Source organism: Lipotes vexillifer, unplaced genomic scaffold, assembly GCF_000442215.2.
Source record: "Lipotes vexillifer unplaced genomic scaffold, Lipotes_vexillifer_v1.1 scaffold239, whole genome shotgun sequence".
NCBI classification, from domain to species: domain Eukaryota; kingdom Metazoa; phylum Chordata; class Mammalia; order Artiodactyla; family Lipotidae; genus Lipotes; species Lipotes vexillifer.
Window position 1 is genome coordinate 2,840,980 of NW_006769620.1, and position 11,698 is coordinate 2,852,677.

Below are 11,698 nucleotides of genomic sequence, written 5' to 3' on the forward strand. Positions count from 1 at the left end.
AAAGGTCATAAAACTGTAGATTTGAACACATCTGGCTTCTAATTTCAGATGCTGCTACTTATTTATAGTGTGGTTTTAGGAAAGGTGTGTTGCTTTCTGGGTCTTGATTTTCTTTTTTTTTTAATTTATTTTATTGAAGTATAGTTGATTTATAATGTGTTAATTTCTGCTGTATAGTAAAGTGATTCAGTTATACATATATATACACATTCTTTTTCTTATTCTAGTCCATTATGGTTTATCACAAGATATTGACTATAGTTCCCTGTGCTATACAGTAGGATCTTGTTGTTTATCCATTCTGTATATAATAGTTTGCATCTGCTAATCTCAAACTGCCAATCCATCCCTCCCCCACTCCCCCTCCGCCTTGGCCACCACAAGTCTGTTCTCTATGTCTGTGAGTCGGTGTCTGTTTCATGGATAAGTTCATTTGTGACATATGTTAGATTCCACATATAATTGATATCATATGGTATTTGTCTTTCTGTGGGTCTTGATTTTCTCATCCGTAAAATGGGAAGATAATTCCTACTTCAGAAGGTTCATGAAAAGGTCACTTAAGGTAATAATATGCTAAGGGTTCTCAGTAAATGGTGGTGATTACCATCATTCAATTTTTATTCTTTCTGCCATTGAAGTACAAAGGACTCTTTTCACCCTCCCTCAGACCCTAATGATAAACCAGGTTAGACCCAAAAGTTCTCAGTGATGCAGCATTACTGTATGGCCCAGCAACCTCACTCTTTAGCTGAGGGGTCTTCCCATGGTTACCATCATGTACCATGTGAAAGCCTTATAGAAATCTCCTTTGAGCGTGTTATTTCCCTGAGCCCTCACCTACGACTGTCAAGTAGCTCCACACTTTATATCTTGCCTTTCACCAAGTGGTGACCATCCACAGAGCTGATACCCAGCACTCAAGAGAAGGGCCTAGCCCCTTAATTCATGCCAGCCTCTAGTTCGATTGGCTGGTACTGGTGACTCAATATTTTGATGATCACTCCTGGACACCATCTTTACAGGCAGGGATTGATTTGCAGGACAAATGATTAGGAGGTGACTTATCAATGCTTGTCCATGAGGACTATAATTTAGAGACTGGCAACACCAGGGCGGTGATCACATGGCGGAGATGTACAGATACAGGTAACAGAGTGAGGGAATTGGGGACAGTGTCACTTCAAATAGCCACTTTCTAGAAAAATAAGGTTCACTAGTGAATCTGTGTTTCTCCACTTGGGAGCTCTAGGCATCTTGGGTTGGGTCGATTCTTCATGATATAGGGCTGAATTACACATACAGCATCCTTGTCCTTCACCTACAAATGCACATAGCGCCAGAAATGCCCCCACCCATTGCTGGATGTCCTGGTGGGAGGGTGGTAGTGGAGAGTTACAGCGATCATGTCCTTGCTGGAGAACCACGATGTGATTAGCCAAACAGAAACATTAACAGTGTTTTATAAGCACATTGCAGAGTCAAATTTAAAGTAGAAAAGCCTTCTTAATAAAAATAATCAGTGAACATTTAGCTTAGGACTCAACGTAATCCTTGCCTTTCTTTAAGCCTGACGGGTAGCACCCCTGAACTATTTCCTTTAGCTTAGACCCAGCAGTTCCGCTGGGCCAGGGACTGGGCTAGGAGCACAGTGAGGAATAAGGTGCAATTCTTGCCCTTTAAAAGCTAACATTTGTAGACCTACCAGGGTGTAGAAACACCTCTGGCTTCAAAGCATCAGGCAGCAGAAGCCTGGGCGGGGACTTCCCCTTCCATCTTGCTCTAGAAGGAGTAGGCCTTCATCTCATTTACCTGGGATCTTGTACACCAGTATTTACCCCTTTAGGACCCGGATGATGGGTTTAACTTCTTTTCACACTTAGAATAAAGTAGAGAAATGTCATGTAAACAGAAGAGATATTCACAATGTTTAATAAATGCTATGCCGTAGATAGCTAGACTTCACAGCCAGTACTGGCCATAGCATAGGAAATGGGCCTTTGGGTCCACCCCCACCCCCCACGCTCTGGTGCTGTGAATTAACCCTTTGTTGTTGGTTGGGCTGCCTCAGGGGAGTTGCTGGAGAAGTGGCTATTTGCCAAGTATTTCAGTATTTTAACAATAGGTATGGTGATTCGTGCTTACTACCCAGAGGCAGCCTTAAGTGTCATTCCTTGTGACCGTCCTTTTCCAGGCAGGAGAAGACTGCCCAGGTCACCAAAGTCTAAGCCCCGTGCCAAGTCTCCCCTCCCCCCATATACCTTGCCATCTTCTACAGGTCAATTATGTGTCCTCATTAAGCACTGTTAGTGGCACACAGGTTGGACCTAACTGCTTTTAGAAGAATTACATCCATTTACCCCAAGGCAAACCTTATAAACACATTTAATAAGGATGTAATAAGTTGTTGTTTTTGTGTTTGCGGTACGCGGGCCTCTCACTGTCGTGGCCTCTCCCGTGGCGGAGCACAGGCTCCGGACGCTCAGGCTCAGCGGCCATGGCCCACGGGCCCAGCCGCTCCGCGGCATGTGGGATCTTCCCGGGCCGGGGCACGAACCCGTGTCCCCTGCATCGGCAGGCAACTCTCAACCACTGCGCCACCAGGGAAGCCCGGATGTAATAAGTTTTGAAGCCAAAACATAAAGTGTTTTTTTTCCCTCCATCAAGTACCAGTTATGCTCTTTCTCCTTTTATAGAACTACAAGCTCATGTGGTATCTTTTTAAAGGTGGCTCCACTCTCCTTTGAACCAGATCACTTACACCGGGCTGGCTCTCTGAGAATCCCCTCCCAGCCCTGATGCTTAGTATTTTTGTTTCTGTGGTTTCAAGACCAACCTCTAACATTTGTCTGACATAGTAGCCTTCTGTGGTCGTGGACATCCGTGCACAGAGCTTACTGAAGTTGATTGACATCCTCGTTTTACGAATTGCTACCTTTTGAGATTTTCCTTTGGTTTTCTTTGGCAAATTTACTTTTTGGTCTTGAGAACCTGGCAGCTTCAGATGTCTGCTGGCTTTTGTGTGTCTAATATTATAATTGCTTTGATATCTGTTCTTGTTACCTCCAGCTTGGTAAGAATGTTTTTGCACAGTGCTCTGTGTTTGCACAAAGGATGCTGTACATGTATAAATGTGTTTGATTTCTGTTCACTGGTTTATTTTAAGATGGCTTTTGAGTACAACGTGGTGGAAATGGATGCCTTTGAATCCATTTGATAATCATCAACAACCCAAATAAGAACATGAAAAGGGGTATTTATCCCAATCATAACCCCTAAAGAGGTATTAGCATTTGAAAGAAAAATGTGTCTGAGACAACAGAACAGCAAAATGGACTGTTTAGCAAACACCTGTTGAGCTGTAAGTCATTCAGTCATCTTTGTTCATGGCTTTAGGTGAAAACACCTAATTTTCTACTGCCTTACAGAGGAAGAGAAATTTGTGCCTGTAAGACTTGGTAATTTTAGTCAAATCAGATCTTTATTGTCTTGTAGGGTTGAAACTCTGCCCAGGAAGAGTTTTTAAACAGATAATTATTTAGTCACAAATCAAAGCCTCAGTAAAAAGGAAAGTGTTGGTGAGCAGAATGGAGAGAGTGCTGCCTTTGAAATATAATATCCCTCAATTTGTTCCTCTTTTGAAACTGGGAGAGGCTCATTCTGGATCCTTGCCTCCTGTTCTCATGTGGTTCTAAGCCATGTCTTGAGCGCTCTTTTCCAAAGTCCCTACAGAAGGCTTTGGAGGACCAGAGGGAAATAGGGGTCACTGGGAGGTTTGTACACAGGAAATGGTGTTGGATAGGAAAGGAGGTGCAACTAAGGGTGGAGAAGGGAGGGTAGACTGATAGGGAAGGGAAGGTAGACGGAGAGACATGGGCCAGTCCTATGCCTGGCTGGATCTCTGGGGACAGTGCAAAGCACAGTGTACATCCAGCCAGGCACATGCTTTTGTTGTTATGATGAAGTTGGGTGAGAGTTCAGAATATCTTGGCAGTAATAGTAGCAGCAACAGCAGATAATTTTTTAAAAAATTTTTATTGGACAGTAGTTAATTTACAATGTTGTGTTTCAGGTGTGCAGAAAAACGAATCCGTTATACATATACATATATCCACTCTTTTTTAGATTCTTTCCCCATATAGGCCATTACAGAATATTGAGTAGAGTGACCAGCAGCTAATTTTTACTGAGGGCCAACTGTCTGCCATTTAACATGCCAAGTGTTTTGATTGGATTATCCCCTCTAATCCTCATAGCATCCTGAGGAGAATGAAATTTATTATCCTCATTTTCCTGTTGAGGAAGCTGAGGCTTAGAGACTCAAAAGTTAGAAGTAATTGTTCCAGTTGGGAAAGGGGGCTTTGCTATAGATGGTTTTCTTTTTACACGATGCATCTGTAGGAGCCTATTTGAGATCACCTCTGTGGGAAAATTACAATTGGGATGTGACAGAGATGGCATAAATGTGAAAGTGGAAAGGCTTCCACTACTCAGACAGTCTTGAATTACACTGTGTCAGAGAGGTCAGAATTGATCAATTTGTTTTACTTTTTTATTGCAAGACTTAGAACTTTTAATATAGTAACATGTGTCACATATTTTCTAGAGGGGGGTCTCGTACATTTTGCTAAACCTACTTGGCCATAGATCCACTCTTCCCCTTCCCCTCCCCTTCCCTCTATCAACTTCTCAAAAAATATATATGAAGCCCCTTCCGAGAAGAATGGATGAAAGTGTAGAATGTATGACTAGAAGGAAAACGATCTAGATGCTCTATTTAGTTGCACTCCCGACTCTTAGTAATTCGGGGTAAAATTTCACTTCCCTCTGCCAAAGTTTTTCCTCTATAGCTTGGAATGTGTGTGTCTCTTGTACTATGTTACAATGATATGTTATTGTGAATAGTTAAATGAAAATTAAAACATTTCATTCTGGGCACTAAACTGATATGAAGGGCATTTCATACAGAAAAGTGTTAATATGTCATTCTTTAATAGTGGCCCCGTACAAGAGAATTTGAGTTTTCTTTCATTGCCTAAGAGTTGAAATCAGTTGTTTTTCTTCATGCTTGGGAAGTTGAAAAGAGCGTTTTTAAAAGATGACTGAGATGATCAGATCCTGATGAGCTTGTACTGACTTCATTGAAAGGCCGCAGATGGAAGCTGGTCACCTTACTTGGATTAATAGCTGGATTCTGAGCTGGAGTCCTCACAAACCGTGGTTTTGTTCTTCGGATGTAGGGCTCCTGGTGACACTTAAGCCTACATGGGAAACAACTAGCGAGCAGTAATTAGACCAAGGACAGTTTGTATAGTCAACGGAGAAAACATCACGCCTCCCAGAATTCCGTAGGCCAAAAGAGCCCGGACCAAATTAGACGGCAGACAGAGTGAGGCAACCATATTGCTGAAACACATCCTTGGATGTTGTGTGGATTTGCCTTTATTTTCCTTTGAAGTATCAGATGTAGAGCCAGTAGGAAAAAGACATTTTCCCAGCGCTGAAAGGGAAAATGCAGTTGAGCCTTCTGAAATGAACTGTAAAAGGCCCAGATCTGTGGAAAGAATACATTTATGTATGTGTTCAGCAGCTTTCTGATGACATTGAGTCTCTGAAGCATGAGTGGAGCAAAGTTACGTTGCTGAAACTTAAGACGGAGTCGAGGGCCGTGGAGGCGAGGCCTCCCTGTGGGTCAAAGATTCAGCTCCGGTGAGAATGAACGTAAAATACCTTTGCATCGTCACGATGCCAGGCTGGTGGTGGGGTTTTGTCTTTGCTTTTTGCACCCATCTTTCTTGTACAGTTCATTGACAGTTCTGCTCATGCTTTAAAATAATCTGGGCTCGAAGTGGGGCTTGCATCTTGCTGACTTTGATTACTCCCACATACTGTATTTATTTGCCATTTAAATCGGCTCTGTCTGGAGGCGATTCAGGTTCTGCCACATCTGATCTCTGCTGTTGTTAAAAAAGGGAAGGGAAGGGAAGGCAGGTCTCTTCAGACAGGCCCATTGTGTAAAGAGGCCTCCAGGGAAGAGGGGGAAAAATTAAAATTCCTCATGACAAGGTAGGCTTGAGTGCTCCCTCAAGCCTTTGTCTGGTGCCTCTCACTCTTTTTGGAGGTTGATGGATGGATGAGCCTTCAGGAAGGTCCTTATCATGTGAAATATACAACATTTATTGTTTCCAGGCAGCTGGACCCTAGATTCAGTTCTATAGACTCTTGTCCTGGGACTCTGCTCTCCTTGTCATGCCCCGTGGTGACACGAGGCACTAGGTGACCAAGGGCTCGCCCCCTGAGTTCAAGGACCCAGCGTTGGGGATCTCCCTCCATCCTCCTGGCCCATGAACAAAATATCAAAATTTGGGATAAATTCAATTAATTATCAGTAAAGACTGGACATTAACAGTGCTGTGCAGAGCCATGCTGGAGCCTGAGACAAAAGGGGAAAAAAAATCAGTGCCACTGACCTTGTTTTTATTTTAGTCAGGAAAACCCGAACGAACTTTTTGGCCAACCCAATAAAATGTAGGGGCTTTGTTCCTTGTTCACTGTTTTGCGTTAAATGTGATTCTTACAAACGTTGCATTGAAACAGAATTTTTCTGCATCGCCGTGTTTTGTGGTACCCTCGTAAATTTTGCATTGAAGGGAGTGCCTCACTCAGTCCTGGCCCTGGTAATAAGTTCTCCATGAGCGCTTTTAATAAAATGTTGATAATGTCATTTACCCTGTATTAAGTACTTACCCTGTGCCTCATGGTATGTGGATGTCATGCCCGTGAACCCTCATGCATCATTGGAAATGTTTTCAAGCAGTAACTCATGAAATTGGCCTGAAGTAGGTACAGTGTTTGTCCTGATTCTAGAAGTGAGGAAACTGAGGAACTAAGAAATTAAGTGACTTGCCTGAAATCATCACTTAGCCACAAAAGGCTAAGACAGGATTCTAGCCCCAGCATGTCAGGCTCTGATTCTCTTCTGATCTTCTGTGTTTGAGGGACAGAACATTTTTCACCCTGTTCCATGAGGCTTAATTCTGTTTTACCTGTTCAGTGACTTGAAGTTTTCCATTTCCAAGACGATTTGACTTCTGCCCAGGAGATAATGCATCAAATTCAAGGGGAACCTGAAATATAAGATATGAGGAAAGTGTGTGGAAGACTTTGATTCTGTTAATCTGTGGAAAGAGGGAGATGGGTGTTAGTCTATTTTCTTTCCACTTACGATGGACATGATTTTTATAGCCTTTTAAAAAAATGTAATATAGAAAATATCTGTGTGAATGCTAGTTGGTTCTTCAGTGGTGTTGCTATGTAGTTTCATCGCTTTCATTTTCTTTTTCCTCACATACATTCATCTCAGAATTCTTGTTAAGAAATTTAGATTTTTGTTTTTTGTTTTTTTTAAAGATTTTTATTTATTTATTTATTTTGGCTGCAACAGGTCTTAGCTGCGGCAGGCAGGATCTTCATTGTAGCATGCAGGATACTTTTTTAGTTGCAGCACGTGGACTTGTTAGTTGCGGCATTCGGACTCTTAATTGCAGCATGCATACGGGATCTAGTTCCCCGACCAGGGATCGAACCCAGGCCCCCTGCATTGGGAGTGCAGAGTCCTACCCACTGGACCACCAGGGAAGTCCTGTGGAAAGTTAGATCTTGACTTGAAATTTTACCAACCCCATTCCATAGACCGGTGTTGACCAGTATGTTTAAGTGCTTACCACATATGGTTACTGACCACTTGAAATATGATTCATATTAATTGAGATGTGCTCTCAGTGCAAAGTCACGTGGGAATTTGAAGAGTCAGTGTGATCAACAGAAGTAAACTAGCCCATTAATAATTTTTTTATTGATTACCCATGACAATGATATTCTGGATCTGCTAGTTTAAATAAAATATATTGTTAAAATTAATTTCTCTTTTTTTTTTATTAATGTGGCTAGTAGAAAATTTTAAATCACATATGTGACTGGAATTTATTTCTGTTGCACAGTGCTGCTATAAAATACTGCCTCTCAGCTGTTGCATTTTGAGGCAAGAAGTTGGTGTGTTTTAATTCGTTTGTTTACTCTTGCTGGCACCAGTAAAATTCGCCAAGAAAGAAAGATAAAATTTTAGGAGCTTGAGACTTTTAGCCTGTAGATCGTTACTTCATTAAGGAATTTTTTTACCTTTGTCTGCCATTTCTGCAGGCATGTAAATTCTTTAGGCATTAATTTATAGCATTAATTTATATTCCAAGAGGTTTGTAAACAGCGGGGCCTGTCTTTCAGAGCAGCTGCCTCGAGATGACTTCATCGGACTCTAAATAGGGCTTAGGTGTTCATTTCAGCGTTGAATATTGATAGGACTGCCTGTGTTTGCCAAGTTAAGAGTTCTACTGACTCTTCCTCAAAGTCCGGCTGCAGAATGGTTCTGTGGGCCCTAGGGTCTCGCGTCATGGCCCTGAAACTTTAGTTTGCAGAAGAACCACCTGGTGACCCGGAGAGGATGCACATTCCTGGGGGCTGATCCCTGGGGCATCTGGTTTAGCTCCTCTGGACCAAGCACATCAGTTGTATTATTTCTAACAACCCCCCTCAGCCCCACCTCTCCTTTCTAACTTGGGTATTAACATGGTCTCTCTCCCACTCTGTCTTAAGGATATCTTTGCTCTTTCCAGAAAGCATCCCTCAGTCATCCAATCAGTTTCCCTTTCTCCTTCCTTTTCACACACTTCCTTTTCACATACTTTACTTCCAAATAGATATTGACCACTCGTAGCAATCGAAAAAAAAAAATCCTTCTAGTGCATAGACGGCAGGAAGTGCCCTTATTGTCTTAACTGCCTTATGGATCAGTGAAAATGAACTTGAAAGATATCTGAAGTCCCCTTTGAAGTAAATGAGATAATTTTTCAGCAAATGTCAACTTCAGTGCCGTGCAGAGATGATGGTGCTCCATTTAATATTTAATTTATTAAATTAATGAATTTCTGTCCTGTTCATCTTCCTTTCAAGCTGCACGAAGTCCTCCTGGTCACCTAGGATGTGAATCTGGAGTGCACAGAAGCAGTAATTAAGTAAACGCTGCATACAGAGGTCTCAAATGGGGGTTTTAATGCCATGCTGTAGAATGTGCCTTGATGCAACAAATAAAAAGAACCCTCATGAGTAATTGAGCATAACCTTTCCCTCCCTGTTTTCCTCAACTTCTCTTCATCCAACACATGTAACTATTCCCCATTCTCCATCTCTTCCTTAGAGTGGAACTGTATTTGTCTGGACTCTGGGTTGCAAGTGACAGAGACCAGTCACTTGGTTTATGCACAAAACCGAGAATTTGTTAAGTTGAGCACCTTGAAATACCCAGGCAAGGCTGCATGTAGAGTCTCAAGCAATATTATTAGGACACGTGTCTCTCTGTCACTTGACTCTACTGTCCGACTGTCTCCACCCTTGTGGATCAGATGGTAGTCCATTGTTAAACCCCTTCTCATACTGCCCCACTCCCCCAAGACCCTGGCTCTCTGGGTAGCTCCAGGAAAAGATTCTTGGGATTGGCTGTGGTTGGAATGTGTACCTCCCCTGGAACTGTGGCCATGCAGATGAAATGCCCGGATTTGCCGGATCTGGGTCACATACCCAGAATCAGGGTGTAAGGTCAGCCTCACCCAAACTGCTTGAGCAGAGAGAGAAGTAGGGCATGGCACCCCACAGCTAATTCAAGGTCAACTTATTGTTGAAAAGAGGAAAAGATGTGTGAAGTTGGCAAAATAACTCAAAGCGCCGCTATGAAAACCTCCAAAGAAATCAGTTTTTCTCTTTCTAAATGAGATTGACTCTCGCTCCAGAAACCACAGCCCTCGCCCCCACTTCCAAAGTCATGGTTGCAGGAGTTCCCAAGTCATCAGCAGGCTGGGAGCTCTTCAGGGCAAAGAACGCTCCGTATTGATCTTTGAAAATATTCCAGCACGCTGCACACAGCAGGTGTTTAATCTGTTTAATCTGCTCCAGTAGATAGGATTTCATGGTGCACCTACTGTGTGCCCAGCACTCTTACATGAGTGAATGTCTGTTGTTGCAGTAATCAGTCAAATCGGTTTTTATCCCACAGCCTGCTGCAGGAGGGCTGTGTGATGGTGCACCGTGGCTCTAAATCTGACCCTGCCATTGACTAGCAAGTCACCTGCCCCTCTAGGCCTCACTTTCTGTGTTTATAAAATGAGGCTAATATAGTCCCTCCACACAGAGCCAGTGTGGTGATTAAATGAGATGATGCATGTGAAGTGCTTTGCGCAGCAGCTGGCACGTAGTGACGGCTGATACATAGTAATTAATACAGTAATTAATATTAATATTTGTATATTTCAAGAACAGATGTTTGCTGACCATTTCTATTCAGTCAGCATCTGCTAAATTTTTGCTGTATGCTACGTCCTTTACTAGACTCAATGTAAAGATAAAAATGAATAAAATTCCTGTTCTAGGGGAATCTGTGGTTTCTTGGTAGAGGCAGTCATGTAAACAGGTAATCAAAGGTAATGATTATAATTCCATGGTCCTTGTGGTTCCATCCCCAGAGCTGTGTACAACCAAAAGGAATTTCAAACTAATTCAGATTTCTAGAATATCATGAAAGGGGGGAGCACACACCTGCCAAGATGTGTCATTCCCTCTTTTCCTCTTCCACTGACTGACCTCAGCCTGCCGAGACAGGCAAGTGCCTTCATGTCATGGGCCTTGGGGCACTTCCTGCCCCAACCCAATCACGCCCTACTGCCAAGACTCCGTGAATCCAGGGGTCATTTCCTCTCTGGCCTTGAATTTTCCATGTAGTTATTTTCTCTGCCCCAAAGGCTCTCTCTATCCACTTCCTCTTTAAGACTTAATTCAAGTGTTACCTTCTATGAGAGGCCTTCCCAGCCTCTTGGCCTCAGTGGATACCTCTCTTTTCTTCCTGGTTCCCCCAGAACCCAGTGCACACCCCCCTTTACACTCCTAACCCTCTCATGATGTGACTGTCAGCATCCTCTCAGCCTTCCTAACTGTCGTGTGTAGACTACGGGCTGGTCTTCCTAATACCAGGGAGGAAAGGGGATACATTGAGAGATTGGGCATGACATATACACACTAGTATATGTAAAATAAATAACTAATAAAGACCTGCTGTATAGCACAGGGAACTCTACTCAATACTCTGTAATGACCTATATGGGAAAAGAATCTAAAAAAAGAGTGGATATATGTATATGTATAACTGATTCACTTTGCTGTACACCTGAAACTAACAAGATTGTGAATCAGCTATACTCCAAAAACATTTTTTTTTAATAAATAAAATAAAAAAAGAAGAAACCATGATTTCCTTTATTCCCAGGCAGGCTGGCACCATATGGAATGGTGGGAGGGAGGGAAAAGGTCCTTCCCAGAGATGAGCCAGCAAGTCCCCTAAGGTTGACAGTCCTCAGTGGGATATTTTGAACAGTGTCTCCACCTGGTGAATGATGTTTCCTGCTGTAGGTTATAAAATGGTAGTAAAGGCAGAATAACATAAGGATAAAAGGCTTTTTCCATAGGGATCGACTTTTAGCTCTTGTTGGCGATGAGCAAGGTACTTAACCTCTTAAACCTCCTTATCACTAAAATGGACATGATGACAAGACTTGTCTCATAGGGTTGCTATGAGCATTTTATGAGGTGTTGTAGGGAA

General features: G+C 42.6%; 1 protein-coding gene and 1 non-coding gene across 2 annotated transcripts in view; one reads left to right on the forward strand and one right to left on the reverse strand.

Annotated features, from left to right (window-relative positions):
- PRICKLE2 (prickle planar cell polarity protein 2) overlaps positions 1–11,698 on the forward strand; it is a 343,057-nt gene that overhangs the window by 49,548 nt on the left and 281,811 nt on the right.
- On the reverse strand, positions 7,566–7,638 carry TRNAG-CCC (transfer RNA glycine (anticodon CCC)). Its single transcript has one exon. It is a non-coding gene; the product is annotated as a tRNA-Gly (tRNA).